The sequence below is a fragment of the Chiloscyllium punctatum genome, chromosome 3 (assembly GCF_047496795.1).
Source record: "Chiloscyllium punctatum isolate Juve2018m chromosome 3, sChiPun1.3, whole genome shotgun sequence".
NCBI lineage: Eukaryota > Metazoa > Chordata > Chondrichthyes > Orectolobiformes > Hemiscylliidae > Chiloscyllium > Chiloscyllium punctatum.
In genome coordinates this window covers 40,622,646-40,639,710 of record NC_092741.1, presented here as the reverse complement: position 1 = coordinate 40,639,710, position 17,065 = coordinate 40,622,646, and the positions used below count along the sequence as shown (strand labels likewise).

The following is a 17,065-nucleotide window of genomic DNA, read 5'->3' as shown; positions in this document are numbered from 1 at the left end:
CCTCTGCACTCGTGTTGGGCCACGCACGCAATGCAGCGACAGGTTATTTTTGCTGCCGCTGTGCCTGGCATCAGTCTCCTGCAGGCAGGAGACAGGGAGGGGAGCAGAGCGGAGCGCTGCCAAAATCAGCAAGAAAGACGGAAAGAAAGGGATTGGGGCTGCACGCTGTCTGCGGCTAGCAGTCAGGAAAGGAGGACAATAGACAATAGGTGCAGGAGTTGGCCATTCTGCCCTTGGAGCCTGCACCACCATTCAATATGATCATGGCTGATCATCCTTAATCAGTATCCTGTTCCTGCCTTATCTCCATAAGCCTTGATTCCACTATCCTTGAGAGCTCTGTCCAACTCTTTCTTCAATGAATCCAGAGACTGGGCCTCCACTGCCCTCTGGGGCAGAGCATTCCACACAGCCACCACTCTCTGGGTGAAGACGTTTCTCCTCATCTCTGTCCTAAACGGTCTACCCCGTATTTTTAAGCTGTGTCCTCTGTTTCGGCACTCACGTTTCCTGCCGCCAGAGTGTCCAATCCTTTGATAATCTTATATGTCTCAACCAGATCCCCTCTCAGTCTTCTAAACTCAAGGGTACACAAGCCCAGTCGCTCCAGTCTTTCAGTGTAAGGTAATCCCGCCATTCCAGGAATTGACCTCGTCAACCTACGCTGCACTCCCTCAATAGCCAGAATGTCTCTCCTCAAATTTGGAGACCAGAACTGCACACAGTACTCCAGGTGTGGTCTCACCAGGGCCCTGTACACCTGCAGAAGAACCTCTTTGCTTCTGTACTCGATCCCTCTTGTTATGAAGGCCAGCATGCTATTAGCCTTCTTCACTACCTGCTGTACCTGCATGCTGACCTTCATTGAGTGGTGTACAAGAACCCCCAGATCTCCCGGTACTGTCCCTTGACCGAAATTGATTCCATTTAGGTAGTAATCTGCCTTCCTGTTCTTGCCACCAAAGTGGATAAGCATCCATTTATCCACATTAAAGTGCATCTGCCATGCATCTGACCACTCACCTAACTTGTCCAGGTCACCCGGTAATCTCCTAACATCCTCATCACATTTCACCCTGCCACCCAGCTCAGTATCATCAGCAAATTTGCGAATGTTATTGCTAATAGCATCTTCTATATCATGAACATATATTGTAAAAAGCTGCGGTCCCAGTACTGATCCCTGCGGTACCCCACTGGTCACTGCCTGCCATTCCGAAATGGAGGCGTGGAGGAGTGTGGAAGGATGAGAGAATGCAGGCTGCAGCCCTATGAAGCAGGGGGAGGTCTTGCAGTTGGCCTGTGTGGGGATGTGGGAGACGACAGGAGCCTGGTGGGCAAGGGCTAGCTGGAGGGAGGGAGGGAGGGAGGGAGGGAAGCACGCACGGAGGATGAAGAGCAAACAGAAAAGAGAGAAAAAAAAAACAAAGGGGGTCAAGAGAAAGAGCAGCAAAGAAAATGTGGCTGGCCAGCACGCCTTGAAGTGGGGAGAAAAGGCAGGGGCCAGCGCCTACGGCCATACTAGTCTGAAAGCGCCTGATCTCATCTGATCTCGGAAGCTAAGAAGACTCAGGCCTGGTTAATACTTGGATGGGAGACCGCCTGGGAATACCAGGTGCAGTAGGCTTTTTCCGCCAGCAGGGGCTGCTCAAGTCACCCCTCTGTACTCGTGTTGGGCCACGCACGCAATGCAGCGACAGGTTATTTTTGCTGCCGCTGTGCCTGGCATCAGTCTCCTGCAGGCAGGAGACAGGGAGGGGAGGAGAGCGGAGCGCTGCCAAAATCAGCAAGAAAGACGGAAAGAAAGGGATTGGGGCTGCACGCTGTCTGCGGCTGGCAGTCAGGAAAGGAGGACAATAGACAATAGGTGCAGGAGTTGGCCATTCTGCCCTTGGAGCCTGCACCACCATTCAATATGATCATGGCTGATCATCCTTAATCAGTATCCTGTTCCTGCCTTATCTCCATAAGCCTTGATTCCACTATCCTTGAGAGCTCTGTCCAACTCTTTCTTCAATGAATCCAGAGACTGGGCCTCCACTGCCCTCTGGGGCAGAGCATTCCACACAGCCACCACTCTCTGGGTGAAGACGTTTCTCCTCATCTCTGTCCTAAACGGTCTACCCCGTATTTTTAAGCTGTGTCCTCTGTTTCGGCACTCACGTTTCCTGCCGCCAGAGTGTCCAATCCTTTGATAATCTTATATGTCTCAACCAGATCCCCTCTCAGTCTTCTAAACTCAAGGGTACACAAGCCCAGTCGCTCCAGTCTTTCAGTGTAAGGTAATCCCGCCATTCCAGGAATTGATCTCGTCAACCTACGCTGCACTCCCTCAATAGCCAGAATGTCTCTCCTCAAATTTGGAGACCAGAACTGCACACAGTACTCCAGGTGTGGTCTCACCAGGGCCCTGTACACCTGCAGAAGAACCTCTTTGCTTCTGTACTCGATCCCTCTTGTTATGAAGGCCAGCATGCTATTAGCCTTCTTCACTACCTGCTGTACCTGCATGCTTACCTTCATTGAGTGGTGTACAAGAACCCCCAGATCTCTCGGTACTGTCCCTTGACCGAAATTGATTCCATTTAGGTAGTAATCTGCCTTCCTGTTCTTGCCACCAAAGTGGATAAGCATCCATTTATCCACATTAAAGTGCATCTGCCATGCATCTGACCACTCACCTAACTTGTCCAGGTCACCCGGTAATCTCCTAACATCCTCATCACATTTCACCCTGCCACCCAGCTCAGTATCATCAGCAAATTTGCTAATGTTATTGCTAATAGCATCTTCTATATCATGAACATATATTGTAAAAAGCTGCGGTCCCAGTACTGATCCCTGCGGTACCCCACTGGTCACTACCTGCCATTCCGAAATGGAGGCGTGGAGGAGTGTGGAAGGATGAGAGAATGCAGGCTGCAGCCCTATGAAGCAGGGGGAGGTCTTGCAGTTGGCCTGTGTGGGGATGTGGGAGACGACAGGAGCCTGGTGGGCAAGGGCTAGCTGGAGGGAGGGAGGGAGGGAGGGAAGCACGCACGGAGGAGGAAGAGCAAAGAGAAAAGAGAGAAAAAAAAATCAAAGGGGATCAAGAGAAAGAGCAGCAAAGAAAATGTGGCTGGCCAGCACGCCTTGAAGTGGGGAGAAAAGGCAAGGGGCCAGCGCCTACGGCCATACTAGTCTGAAAACGCCCGATCTCGTCTGATATCGAAAGCTAAGCAGACTCAGGCCTGGTTAGTACTTGGATGGGAGACCGCCTGGGAATACCAGGTGCAGTAGGTGTTTTCCGCCAGCAGGGGCTGCTCAAGTCACCCCTCTGCACTCGTGTTGGGCCACGCACGCAATGCAGCGACAGGTTGTTTTTGCTGCCGCTGTGCCTGGCATCAGTCTCCTGCAGGCAGGAGACAGGGAGGGGAGGAGAGCGGAGCGCTGCCAAAATCAGCAAGAAAGACGGAAAGAAAGGGATTGGGGCTGCACGCTGTCTGCGGCTGGCAGTCAGGAAAGGAGGACAATAGACAATAGGTGCAGGAGTTGGCCATTCTGCCCTTGGAGCCTGCACCACCATTCAATATGATCATGGCTGATCATCCTTAATCAGTATCCTGTTCCTGCCTTATCTCCATAAGCCTTGATTCCACTATCCTTGAGAGCTCTGTCCAACTCTTTCTTCAATGAATCCAGAGACTGGGCCTCCACTGCCCTCTGGGGCAGAGCATTCCACACAGCCACCACTCTCTGGGTGAAGACGTTTCTCCTCATCTCTGTCCTAAACGGTCTACCCCGTATTTTTAAGCTGTGTCCTCTGTTTCGGCACTCACGTTTCCTGCCGCCAGAGTGTCCAATCCTTTGATAATCTTATATGTCTCAACCAGATCCCCTCTCAGTCTTCTAAACTCAAGGGTACACAAGCCCAGTCGCTCCAGTCTTTCAGTGTAAGGTAATCCCGCCATTCCAGGAATTGACCTCGTCAACCTACGCTGCACTCCCTCAATAGCCAGAATGTCTCTCCTCAAATTTGGAGACCAGAACTGCACACAGTACTCCAGGTGTGGTCTCACCAGGGCCCTGTACACCTGCAGAAGAACCTCTTTGCTTCTGTACTCGATCCCTCTTGTTATGAAGGCCAGCATGCTATTAGCCTTCTTCACTACCTGCTGTACCTGCATGCTGACCTTCATTGAGTGGTGTACAAGAACCCCCAGATCTCCCGGTACTGTCCCTTGACCGAAATTGATTCCATTTAGGTAGTAATCTGCCTTCCTGTTCTTGCCACCAAAGTGGATAAGCATCCATTTATCCACATTAAAGTGCATCTGCCATGCATCTGACCACTCACCTAACTTGTCCAGGTCACCCGGTAATCTCCTAACATCCTCATCACATTTCACCCTGCCACCCAGCTCAGTATCATCAGCAAATTTGCGAATGTTATTGCTAATAGCATCTTCTATATCATGAACATATATTGTAAAAAGCTGCGGTCCCAGTACTGATCCCTGCGGTACCCCACTGGTCACTGCCTGCCATTCCGAAATGGAGGCGTGGAGGAGTGTGGAAGGATGAGAGAATGCAGGCTGCAGCCCTATGAAGCAGGGGGAGGTCTTGCAGTTGGCCTGTGTGGGGATGTGGGAGACGACAGGAGCCTGGTGGGCAAGGGCTAGCTGGAGGGAGGGAGGGAGGGAGGGAAGCACGCACGGAGGATGAAGAGCAAAGAGAAAAGAGAGAAAAAAAAAACAAAGGGGGTCAAGAGAAAGAGCAGCAAAGAAAATGTGGCTGGCCAGCACGCCTTGAAGTGGGGAGAAAAGGCAGGGGCCAGCGCCTACGGCCATACTAGTCTGAAAGCGCCTGATCTCATCTGATCTCGGAAGCTAAGAAGACTCAGGCCTGGTTAATACTTGGATGGGAGACCGCCTGGGAATACCAGGTGCAGTAGGCTTTTTCCGCCAGCAGGGGCTGCTCAAGTCACCCCTCTGTACTCGTGTTGGGCCACGCACGCAATGCAGCGACAGGTTATTTTTGCTGCCGCTGTGCCTGGCATCAGTCTCCTGCAGGCAGGAGACAGGGAGGGGAGGAGAGCGGAGCGCTGCCAAAATCAGCAAGAAAGACGGAAAGAAAGGGATTGGGGCTGCACGCTGTCTGCGGCTGGCAGTCAGGAAAGGAGGACAATAGACAATAGGTGCAGGAGTTGGCCATTCTGCCCTTGGAGCCTGCACCACCATTCAATATGATCATGGCTGATCATCCTTAATCAGTATCCTGTTCCTGCCTTATCTCCATAAGCCTTGATTCCACTATCCTTGAGAGCTCTGTCCAACTCTTTCTTCAATGAATCCAGAGACTGGGCCTCCACTGCCCTCTGGGGCAGAGCATTCCACACAGCCACCACTCTCTGGGTGAAGACGTTTCTCCTCATCTCTGTCCTAAACGGTCTACCCCGTATTTTTAAGCTGTGTCCTCTGTTTCGGCACTCACGTTTCCTGCCGCCAGAGTGTCCAATCCTTTGATAATCTTATATGTCTCAACCAGATCCCCTCTCAGTCTTCTAAACTCAAGGGTACACAAGCCCAGTCGCTCCAGTCTTTCAGTGTAAGGTAATCCCGCCATTCCAGGAATTGACCTCGTCAACCTACGCTGCACTCCCTCAATAGCCAGAATGTCTCTCCTCAAATTTGGAGACCAGAACTGCACACAGTACTCCAGGTGTGGTCTCACCAGGGCCCTGTACACCTGCAGAAGAACCTCTTTGCTTCTGTACTCGATCCCTCTTGTTATGAAGGCCAGCATGCTATTAGCCTTCTTCACTACCTGCTGTACCTGCATGCTTACCTTCATTGAGTGGTGTACAAGAACCCCCAGATCTCTCGGTACTGTCCCTTGACCGAAATTGATTCCATTTAGGTAGTAATCTGCCTTCCTGTTCTTGCCACCAAAGTGGATAAGCATCCATTTATCCACATTAAAGTGCATCTGCCATGCATCTGACCACTCACCTAACTTGTCCAGGTCACCCGGTAATCTCCTAACATCCTCATCACATTTCACCCTGCCACCCAGCTCAGTATCATCAGCAAATTTGCTAATGTTATTGCTAATAGCATCTTCTATATCATGAACATATATTGTAAAAAGCTGCGGTCCCAGTACTGATCCCTGCGGTACCCCACTGGTCACTACCTGCCATTCCGAAATGGAGGCGTGGAGGAGTGTGGAAGGATGAGAGAATGCAGGCTGCAGCCCTATGAAGCAGGGGGAGGTCTTGCAGTTGGCCTGTGTGGGGATGTGGGAGACGACAGGAGCCTGGTGGGCAAGGGCTAGCTGGAGGGAGGGAGGGAAGCACGCACGGAGGAGGAAGAGCAAAGAGAAAAGAGAGAAATAAAAAAACAAAGGGGATCAAGAGAAAGAGCAGCAAAGAAAATGTGGCTGGCCAGCACGCCTTGAAGTGGGGAGAAAAGGCAGGGGCCAGCGCCTACGGCCATACTAGTCTGAAAACGCCCGATCTCGTCTGATCTCGGAAGCTAAGCAGACTCAGGCCTGGTTAGTACTTGGATGGGAGACCGCATGGGAATACCAGGTGCAGTAGGCTTTTTCCGCCAGCAGGGGCTGCTCAAGTCACCCCTCTGCACTCGTGTTGGGCCACGCACGCAATGCAGCGACAGGTTATTTTTGCTGCCGCTGTGCCTGGCATCAGTCTCCTGCAGGCAGGAGACAGGGAGGGGAGGAGAGCGGAGCGCTGCCAAAATCAGCAAGAAAGACGGAAAGAAAGGGATTGGGGCTGCACGCTGTCTGCGGCTGGCAGTCAGGAAAGGAGGACAATAGACAATAGGTGCAGGAGTTGGCCATTCTGCCCTTGGAGCCTGCACCACCATTCAATATGATCATGGCTGATCATCCTTAATCAGTATCCTGTTCCTGCCTTATCTCCATAAGCCTTGATTCCACTATCCTTGAGAGCTCTGTCCAACTCTTTCTTCAATGAATCCAGAGACTGGGCCTCCACTGCCCTCTGGGGCAGAGCATTCCACACAGCCACCACTCTCTGGGTGAAGACGTTTCTCCTCATCTCTGTCCTAAACGGTCTACCCCGTATTTTTAAGCTGTGTCCTCTGTTTCGGCACTCACGTTTCCTGCCGCCAGAGTGTCCAATCCTTTGATAATCTTATATGTCTCAACCAGATCCCCTCTCAGTCTTCTAAACTCAAGGGTACACAAGCCCAGTCGCTCCAGTCTTTCAGTGTAAGGTAATCCCGCCATTCCAGGAATTGACCTCGTCAACCTACGCTGCACTCCCTCAATAGCCAGAATGTGTCTCCTCAAATTTGGAGACCAGAACTGCACACAGTACTCCAGGTGTGGTCTCACCAGGGCCCTGTACACCTGCAGAAGAACCTCTTTGCTTCTGTACTCGATCCCTCTTGTTATGAAGGCCAGCATGCTATTAGCCTTCTTCACTACCTGCTGTACCTGCATGCTGACCTTCATTGAGTGGTGTACAAGAACCCCCAGATCTCTCGGTACTGTCCCTTGACCGAAATTGATTCCATTTAGGTAGTAATCTGCCTTCCTGTTCTTGCCACCAAAGTGGATAAGCATCCATTTATCCACATTAAAGTGCATCTGCCATGCATCTGACCACTCACCTAACTTGTCCAGGTCACCCGGTAATCTCCTAACATCCTCATCACATTTCACCCTGCCACCCAGCTCAGTATCATCAGCAAATTTGCTAATGTTATTGCTAATAGCATCTTCTATATCATGAACATATATTGTAAAAAGCTGCGGTCCCAGTACTGATCCCTGCGGTACCCCACTGGTCACTGCCTGCCATTCCGAAATGGAGGCGTGGAGGAGTGTGGAAGGATGAGAGAATGCAGGCTGCAGCCCTATGAAGCAGGGGGAGGTCTTGCAGTTGGCCTGTGTGGGGATGTGGGAGACGACAGGAGCCTGGTGGGCAAGGGCTAGCTGGAGGGAGGGAGGGAGGGAAGCACGCACGGAGGAGGAAGAGCAAAGAGAAAAGAGAGAAAAAAAAAACAAAGGGGATCAAGAGAAAGAGCAGCAAAGAAAATGTGGCTGGCCAGCACGCCTTGAAGTGGGGAGAAAAGGCAGGGGCCAGCGCCTACGGCCATACTAGTCTGAAAACGCCCGATCTCGTCTGATCTCGGAAGCTAAGCAGACTCAGGCCTGGTTAGTACTTGGATGGGAGACCGCCTGGGAGTACCAGGTGCAGTAGTCTTTTTCCGCCAGCAGGGGATGCTCAAGTCACCCCTCTGCACTCGTGTTGGGCCACGCACGCAATGCAGCGACAGGTTATTTTTGCTGCCGCTGTGCCTGGCATCAGTCTCCTGCAGGCAGGAGACAGGGAGGGGAGGAGAGCGGAGCGCTGCCAAAATCAGCAAGAAAGACGGAAAGAAAGGGATTGGGGCTGCACGCTGTCTGCGGCTGGCAGTCAGGAAAGGAGGACAATAGACAATAGGTGCAGGAGTTGGCCATTCTGCCCTTGGAGCCTGCACCACCATTCAATATGATCATGGCTGATCATCCTTAATCAGTATCCTGTTCCTGCCTTATCTCCATAAGCCTTGATTCCACTATCCTTGAGAGCTCTGTCCAACTCTTTCTTCAATGAATCCAGAGACTGGGCCTCCACTGCCCTCTGGGGCAGAGCATTCCACACAGCCACCACTCTCTGGGTGAAGACGTTTCTCCTCATCTCTGTCCTAAACGGTCTACCCTGTATTTTTAAGCTGTGTCCTCTGTTTCGGCACTCACGTTTCCTGCCGCCAGAATGTCCAATCCTTTGATAATCTTATATGTCTCAACCAGATCCCCTCTCAGTCTTCTAAACTCAAGGGTACACAAGCCCAGTCGCTCCAGTCTTTCAGTGTAAGGTAATCCCGCCATTCCAGGAATTGACCTCGTCAACCTACGCTGCACTCCCTCAATAGCCAGAATGTGTCTCCTCAAATTTGGAGACCAGAACTGCACACAGTACTCCAGGTGTGGTCTCACCAGGGCCCTGTACACCTGCAGAAGAACCTCTTTGCTTCTGTATTCGATCCCTCTTGTTATGAAGGCCAGCATGCTATTAGCCTTCTTCACTACCTGCTGTACCTGCATGCTGACCTTCATTGAGTGGTGTACAACAACCCCCAGATCTCTCGGTACTGTCCCTTGACCGAAATTGATTCCATTTAGGTAGTAATCTGCCTTCCTGTTCTTGCCACCAAAGTGGATAAGCATCCATTTATCCACATTAAAGTGCATCTGCCATGCATCTGACCACTCACCTAACTTGTCCAGGTCACCCGGTAATCTCCTAACATCCTCATCACATTTCACCCTGCCACCCAGCTCAGTATCATCAGCAAATTTGCGAATGTTATTGCTAATAGCATCTTCTATATCATGAACATATATTGTAAAAAGCTGCGGTCCCAGTACTGATCCCTGCGGTACCCCACTGGTCACTGCCTGCCATTCCGAAATGGAGGCGTGGAGGAGTGTGGAAGGATGAGAGAATGCAGGCTGCAGCCCTATGAAGCAGGGGGAGGTCTTGCAGTTGGCCTGTGTGGGGATGTGGGAGACGACAGGAGCCTGGTGGGCAAGGGCTAGCTGGAGGGAGGGAGGGAGGGAGGGAAGCACGCACGGAGGATGAAGAGCAAAGAGAAAAGAGAGAAAAAAAAAACAAAGGGGGTCAAGAGAAAGAGCAGCAAAGAAAATGTGGCTGGCCAGCACGCCTTGAAGTGGGGAGAAAAGGCAGGGGCCAGCGCCTACGGCCATACTAGTCTGAAAGCGCCTGATCTCATCTGATCTCGGAAGCTAAGAAGACTCAGGCCTGGTTAATACTTGGATGGGAGACCGCCTGGGAATACCAGGTGCAGTAGGCTTTTTCCGCCAGCAGGGGCTGCTCAAGTCACCCCTCTGTACTCGTGTTGGGCCACGCACGCAATGCAGCGACAGGTTATTTTTGCTGCCGCTGTGCCTGGCATCAGTCTCCTGCAGGCAGGAGACAGGGAGGGGAGGAGAGCGGAGCGCTGCCAAAATCAGCAAGAAAGACGGAAAGAAAGGGATTGGGGCTGCACGCTGTCTGCGGCTGGCAGTCAGGAAAGGAGGACAATAGACAATAGGTGCAGGAGTTGGCCATTCTGCCCTTGGAGCCTGCACCACCATTCAATATGATCATGGCTGATCATCCTTAATCAGTATCCTGTTCCTGCCTTATCTCCATAAGCCTTGATTCCACTATCCTTGAGAGCTCTGTCCAACTCTTTCTTCAATGAATCCAGAGACTGGGCCTCCACTGCCCTCTGGGGCAGAGCATTCCACACAGCCACCACTCTCTGGGTGAAGACGTTTCTCCTCATCTCTGTCCTAAACGGTCTACCCCGTATTTTTAAGCTGTGTCCTCTGTTTCGGCACTCACGTTTCCTGCCGCCAGAGTGTCCAATCCTTTGATAATCTTATATGTCTCAACCAGATCCCCTCTCAGTCTTCTAAACTCAAGGGTACACAAGCCCAGTCGCTCCAGTCTTTCAGTGTAAGGTAATCCCGCCATTCCAGGAATTGACCTCGTCAACCTACGCTGCACTCCCTCAATAGCCAGAATGTCTCTCCTCAAATTTGGAGACCAGAACTGCACACAGTACTCCAGGTGTGGTCTCACCAGGGCCCTGTACACCTGCAGAAGAACCTCTTTGCTTCTGTACTCGATCCCTCTTGTTATGAAGGCCAGCATGCTATTAGCCTTCTTCACTACCTGCTGTACCTGCATGCTTACCTTCATTGAGTGGTGTACAAGAACCCCCAGATCTCTCGGTACTGTCCCTTGACCGAAATTGATTCCATTTAGGTAGTAATCTGCCTTCCTGTTCTTGCCACCAAAGTGGATAAGCATCCATTTATCCACATTAAAGTGCATCTGCCATGCATCTGACCACTCACCTAACTTGTCCAGGTCACCCGGTAATCTCCTAACATCCTCATCACATTTCACCCTGCCACCCAGCTCAGTATCATCAGCAAATTTGCTAATGTTATTGCTAATAGCATCTTCTATATCATGAACATATATTGTAAAAAGCTGCGGTCCCAGTACTGATCCCTGCGGTACCCCACTGGTCACTACCTGCCATTCCGAAATGGAGGCGTGGAGGAGTGTGGAAGGATGAGAGAATGCAGGCTGCAGCCCTATGAAGCAGGGGGAGGTCTTGCAGTTGGCCTGTGTGGGGATGTGGGAGACGACAGGAGCCTGGTGGGCAAGGGCTAGCTGGAGGGAGGGAGGGAAGCACGCACGGAGGAGGAAGAGCAAAGAGAAAAGAGAGAAATAAAAAAACAAAGGGGATCAAGAGAAAGAGCAGCAAAGAAAATGTGGCTGGCCAGCACGCCTTGAAGTGGGGAGAAAAGGCAGGGGCCAGCGCCTACGGCCATACTAGTCTGAAAACGCCCGATCTCGTCTGATCTCGGAAGCTAAGCAGACTCAGGCCTGGTTAGTACTTGGATGGGAGACCGCATGGGAATACCAGGTGCAGTAGGCTTTTTCCGCCAGCAGGGGCTGCTCAAGTCACCCCTCTGCACTCGTGTTGGGCCACGCACGCAATGCAGCGACAGGTTATTTTTGCTGCCGCTGTGCCTGGCATCAGTCTCCTGCAGGCAGGAGACAGGGAGGGGAGGAGAGCGGAGCGCTGCCAAAATCAGCAAGAAAGACGGAAAGAAAGGGATTGGGGCTGCACGCTGTCTGCGGCTGGCAGTCAGGAAAGGAGGACAATAGACAATAGGTGCAGGAGTTGGCCATTCTGCCCTTGGAGCCTGCACCACCATTCAATATGATCATGGCTGATCATCCTTAATCAGTATCCTGTTCCTGCCTTATCTCCATAAGCCTTGATTCCACTATCCTTGAGAGCTCTGTCCAACTCTTTCTTCAATGAATCCAGAGACTGGGCCTCCACTGCCCTCTGGGGCAGAGCATTCCACACAGCCACCACTCTCTGGGTGAAGACGTTTCTCCTCATCTCTGTCCTAAACGGTCTACCCCGTATTTTTAAGCTGTGTCCTCTGTTTCGGCACTCACGTTTCCTGCCGCCAGAGTGTCCAATCCTTTGATAATCTTATATGTCTCAACCAGATCCCCTCTCAGTCTTCTAAACTCAAGGGTACACAAGCCCAGTCGCTCCAGTCTTTCAGTGTAAGGTAATCCCGCCATTCCAGGAATTGACCTCGTCAACCTACGCTGCACTCCCTCAATAGCCAGAATGTCTCTCCTCAAATTTGGAGACCAGAACTGCACACAGTACTCCAGGTGTGGTCTCACCAGGGCCCTGTACACCTGCAGAAGAACCTCTTTGCTTCTGTACTCGATCCCTCTTGTTATGAAGGCCAGCATGCTATTAGCCTTCTTCACTACCTGCTGTACCTGCATGCTGACCTTCATTGAGTGGTGTACAAGAACCCCCAGATCTCCCGGCACTGTCCCTTGACCGAAATTGATTCCATTTAGGTAGTAATCTGCCTTCCTGTTCTTGCCACCAAAGTGGATAAGCATCCATTTATCCACATTAAAGTGCATCTGCCATGCATCTGACCACTCACCTAACTTGTCCAGGTCACCCGGTAATCTCCTAACATCCTCATCACATTTCACCCTGCCACCCAGCTCAGTATCATCAGCAAATTTGCTAATGTTATTGCTAATAGCATCTTCTATATCATGAACATATATTGTAAAAAGCTGCGGTCCCAGTACTGATCCCTGCGGTACCCCACTGGTCACTGCCTGCCATTCCGAAATGGAGGCGTGGAGGAGTGTGGAAGGATGAGAGAATGCAGGCTGCAGCCCTATGAAGCAGGGGGAGGTCTTGCAGTTGGCCTGTGTGGGGATGTGGGAGACGACAGGAGCCTGGTGGGCAAGGGCTAGCTGGAGGGAGGGAGGGAGGGAAGCACGCACGGAGGAGGAAGAGCAAAGAGAAAAGAGAGAAAAAAAAAACAAAGGGGATCAAGAGAAAGAGCAGCAAAGAAAATGTGGCTGGCCAGCACGCCTTGAAGTGGGGAGAAAAGGCAGGGGCCCGCGCCTACGGCCATACTAGTCTGAAAACGCCCGATCTCGTCTGATCTCGGAAGCTAAGCAGACTCAGGCCTGGTTAGTACTCGGATGGGAGACTGCCTGGGAGTACCAGGTGCAGTAGGCTTTTTCCGCCAGCAGGGGCTGCTCAAGTCACCCCTCTGCACTCGTGTTGGGCCACGCACGCAATGCAGCGACAGGTTATTTTTGCTGCCGCTGTGCCTGGCATCAGTCTCCTGCAGGCAGGAGACAGGGAGGGGAGGAGAGCGGAGCGCTGCCAAAATCAGCAAGAAAGACGGAAAGAAAGGGATTGGGGCTGCACGCTGTCTGCGGCTGGCAGTCAGGAAAGGAGGACAATAGACAATAGGTGCAGGAGTTGGCCATTCTGCCCTTGGAGCCTGCACCACCATTCAATATGATCATGGCTGATCATCCTTAATCAGTATCCTGTTCCTGCCTTATCTCCATAAGCCTTGATTCCACTATCCTTGAGAGCTCTGTCCAACTCTTTCTTCAATGAATCCAGAGACTGGGCCTCCACTGCCCTCTGGGGCAGAGCATTCCACACAGCCACCACTCTCTGGGTGAAGACGTTTCTCCTCATCTCTGTCCTAAACGGTCTACCCCGTATTTTTAAGCTGTGTCCTCTGTTTCGGCACTCACGTTTCCTGCCGCCAGAGTGTCCAATCCTTTGATAATCTTATATGTCTCAACCAGATCCCCTCTCAGTCTTCTAAACTCAAGGGTACACAAGCCCAGTCGCTCCAGTCTTTCAGTGTAAGGTAATCCCGCCATTCCAGGAATTGACCTCGTCAACCTACGCTGCACTCCCTCAATAGCCAGAATGTCTCTCCTCAAATTTGGAGACCAGAACTGCACACAGTACTCCAGGTGTGGTCTCACCAGGGCCCTGTACACCTGCAGAAGAACCTCTTTGCTTCTGTACTCGATCCCTCTTGTTATGAAGGCCAGCATGCTATTAGCCTTCTTCACTACCTGCTGTACCTGCATGCTTACCTTCATTGAGTGGTGTACAAGAACCCCCAGATCTCCCGGCACTGTCCCTTGACCGAAATTGATTCCATTTAGGTAGTAATCTGCCTTCCTGTTCTTGCCACCAAAGTGGATAAGCATCCATTTATCCACATTAAAGTGCATCTGCCATGCATCTGACCACTCACCTAACTTGTCCAGGTCACCCGGTAATCTCCTAACATCCTCATCACATTTCACCCTGCCACCCAGCTCAGTATCATCAGCAAATTTGCTAATGTTATTGCTAATAGCATCTTCTATATCATGAACATATATTGTAAAAAGCTGCGGTCCCAGTACTGATCCCTGCGGTACCCCACTGGTCACTGCCTGCCATTCCGAAATGGAGGCGTGGAGGAGTGTGGAAGGATGAGAGAATGCAGGCTGCAGCCCTATGAAGCAGGGGGAGGTCTTGCAGTTGGCCTGTGTGGGGATGTGGGAGACGACAGGAGCCTGGTGGGCAAGGGCTAGCTGGAGGGAGGGAGGGAGGGAAGCACGCACGGAGGAGGAAGAGCAAAGAGAAAAGAGAGAAAAAAAAAACAAAGGGGATCAAGAGAAAGAGCAGCAAAGAAAATGTGGCTGGCCAGCACGCCTTGAAGTGGGGAGAAAAGGCAGGGGCCAGCGCCTACGGCCATACTAGTCTGAAAACGCCCGATCTCGTCTGATCTCGGAAGCTAAGCAGACTCAGGCCTGGTTAGTACTTGGATGGGAGACCGCCTGGGAATACCAGGTGCAGTAGGCTTTTTCCGCCAGCAGGGGCTGCTCAAGTCACCCCTCTGCACTCGTGTTGGGCCACGCACGCAATGCAGCGACAGGTTATTTTTGCTGCCGCTGTGCCTGGCATCAGTCTCCTGCAGGCAGGAGACAGGGAGGGGAGGAGAGCGGAGCGCTGCCAAAATCAGCAAGAAAGACGGAAAGAAAGGGATTGGGGCTGCACGCTGTCTGCGGCTGGCAGTCAGGAAAGGAGGACAATAGACAATAGGTGCAGGAGTTGGCCATTCTGCCCTTGGAGCCTGCACCACCATTCAATATGATCATGGCTGATCATCCTTAATCAGTATCCTGTTCCTGCCTTATCTCCATAAGCCTTGATTCCACTATCCTTGAGAGCTCTGTCCAACTCTTTCTTCAATGAATCCAGAGACTGGGCCTCCACTGCCCTCTGGGGCAGAGCATTCCACACAGCCACCACTCTCTGGGTGAAGACGTTTCTCCTCATCTCTGTCCTAAACGGTCTACCCCGTATTTTTAAGCTGTGTCCTCTGTTTCGGCACTCACGTTTCCTGCCGCCAGAGTGTCCAATCCTTTGATAATCTTATATGTCTCAACCAGATCCCCTCTCAGTCTTCTAAACTCAAGGGTACACAAGCCCAGTCGCTCCAGTCTTTCAGTGTAAGGTAATCCCGCCATTCCAGGAATTGACCTCGTCAACCTACGCTGCACTCCCTCAATAGCCAGAATGTCTCTCCTCAAATTTGGAGACCAGAACTGCACACAGTACTCCAGGTGTGGTCTCACCAGGGCCCTGTACACCTGCAGAAGAACCTCTTTGCTTCTGTACTCGATCCCTCTTGTTATGAAGGCCAGCATGCTATTAGCCTTCTTCACTACCTGCTGTACCTGCATGCTTACCTTCATTGAGTGGTGTACAAGAACCCCCAGATCTCTCGGTACTGTCCCTTGACCGAAATTGATTCCATTTAGGTAGTAATCTGCCTTCCTGTTCTTGCCACCAAAGTGGATAAGCATCCATTTATCCACATTAAAGTGCATCTGCCATGCATCTGACCACTCACCTAACTTGTCCAGGTCACCCGGTAATCTCCTAACATCCTCATCACATTTCACCCTGCCACCCAGCTCAGTATCATCAGCAAATTTGCTAATGTTATTGCTAATAGCATCTTCTATATCATGAACATATATTGTAAAAAGCTGCGGTCCCAGTACTGATCCCTGCGGTACCCCACTGGTCACTACCTGCCATTCCGAAATGGAGGCGTGGAGGAGTGTGGAAGGATGAGAGAATGCAGGCTGCAGCCCTATGAAGCAGGGGGAGGTCTTGCAGTTGGCCTGTGTGGGGATGTGGGAGACGACAGGAGCCTGGTGGGCAAGGGCTAGCTGGAGGGAGGGAGGGAAGCACGCACGGAGGAGGAAGAGCAAAGAGAAAAGAGAGAAAAAAAAACAAAGGGGATCAAGAGAAAGAGCAGCAAAGAAAATGTGGCTGGCCAGCACGCCTTGAAGTGGGGAGAAAAGGCAGGGGCCAGCGCCTACGGCCATACTAGTCTGAAAACGCCCGATCTCGTCTGATCTCGGAAGCTAAGCAGACTCAGGCCTGGTTAGTACTTGGATGGGAGACCGCCTGGGACTACCAGGTGCAGTAGGCTTTTTCCGCCAGCAGGGGCTGCTCAAGTCACCCCTCTGCACTCGTGTTGGGCCACGCACGCAATGCAGCGACAGGTTATTTTTGCTGCCGCTGTGCCTGGCATCAGTCTCCTGCAGGCAGGAGACAGGGAGGGGAGGAGAGCGGAGCGCTGCCAAAATCAGCAAGAAAGACGGAAAGAAAGGGATTGGGGCTGCACGCTGTCTGCGGCTGGCAGTCAGGAAAGGAGGACAATAGACAATAGGTGCAGGAGTTGGCCATTCTGCCCTTGGAGCCTGCACCACCATTCAATATGATCATGGCTGATCATCCTTAATCAGTATCCTGTTCCTGCCTTATCTCCATAAGCCTTGATTCCACTATCCTTGAGAGCTCTGTCCAACTCTTTCTTCAATGAATCCAGAGACTGGGCCTCCACTGCCCTCTGGGGCAGAGCATTCCACACAGCCACCACTCTCTGGGTGAAGACGTTTCTCCTCATCTCTGTCCTAAACGGTCTACCCCGTATTTTTAAGCTGTGTCCTCTGTTTCGGCACTCACGTTTCCTGCCGCCAGAGTGTCCAATCCTTTGATAATCTTATATGTCTCAA

General features: G+C 51.7%; 10 non-coding genes across 10 annotated transcripts; all 10 read left to right on the top strand.

The window, feature by feature from the left end:
- The first annotated feature begins 1,508 nt into the window (after positions 1–1,508).
- On the top strand, positions 1,509–1,627 carry LOC140470623 (5S ribosomal RNA). Its single transcript, XR_011956558.1, has one exon. It is a non-coding gene; the product is annotated as a 5S ribosomal RNA (ribosomal RNA).
- Positions 1,628–3,163: 1,536 nt separating this feature from the next.
- LOC140471009 (5S ribosomal RNA) lies at positions 3,164–3,282 on the top strand. Its single transcript, XR_011956840.1, has one exon. It is a non-coding gene; the product is annotated as a 5S ribosomal RNA (ribosomal RNA).
- Positions 3,283–4,817: 1,535 nt separating this feature from the next.
- LOC140470616 (5S ribosomal RNA) lies at positions 4,818–4,936 on the top strand. Its single transcript, XR_011956557.1, has one exon. It is a non-coding gene; the product is annotated as a 5S ribosomal RNA (ribosomal RNA).
- Positions 4,937–6,464: 1,528 nt separating this feature from the next.
- Positions 6,465–6,583, top strand: LOC140475717 (5S ribosomal RNA). Its single transcript, XR_011960209.1, has one exon. It is a non-coding gene; the product is annotated as a 5S ribosomal RNA (ribosomal RNA).
- A 1,531-nt stretch (positions 6,584–8,114) lies between these two features.
- LOC140468513 (5S ribosomal RNA) lies at positions 8,115–8,233 on the top strand. Its single transcript, XR_011955671.1, has one exon. It is a non-coding gene; the product is annotated as a 5S ribosomal RNA (ribosomal RNA).
- A 1,535-nt stretch (positions 8,234–9,768) lies between these two features.
- On the top strand, positions 9,769–9,887 carry LOC140470609 (5S ribosomal RNA). Its single transcript, XR_011956556.1, has one exon. It is a non-coding gene; the product is annotated as a 5S ribosomal RNA (ribosomal RNA).
- Positions 9,888–11,415: 1,528 nt separating this feature from the next.
- LOC140475716 (5S ribosomal RNA) lies at positions 11,416–11,534 on the top strand. The gene has a single exon (XR_011960208.1). It is a non-coding gene; the product is annotated as a 5S ribosomal RNA (ribosomal RNA).
- A 1,531-nt stretch (positions 11,535–13,065) lies between these two features.
- On the top strand, positions 13,066–13,184 carry LOC140469318 (5S ribosomal RNA). Its single transcript, XR_011956062.1, has one exon. It is a non-coding gene; the product is annotated as a 5S ribosomal RNA (ribosomal RNA).
- A 1,531-nt stretch (positions 13,185–14,715) lies between these two features.
- Positions 14,716–14,834, top strand: LOC140475549 (5S ribosomal RNA). The gene has a single exon (XR_011960072.1). It is a non-coding gene; the product is annotated as a 5S ribosomal RNA (ribosomal RNA).
- A 1,526-nt stretch (positions 14,835–16,360) lies between these two features.
- LOC140469385 (5S ribosomal RNA) lies at positions 16,361–16,479 on the top strand. The gene has a single exon (XR_011956085.1). It is a non-coding gene; the product is annotated as a 5S ribosomal RNA (ribosomal RNA).
- Positions 16,480–17,065: the final 586 nt, after the last annotated feature.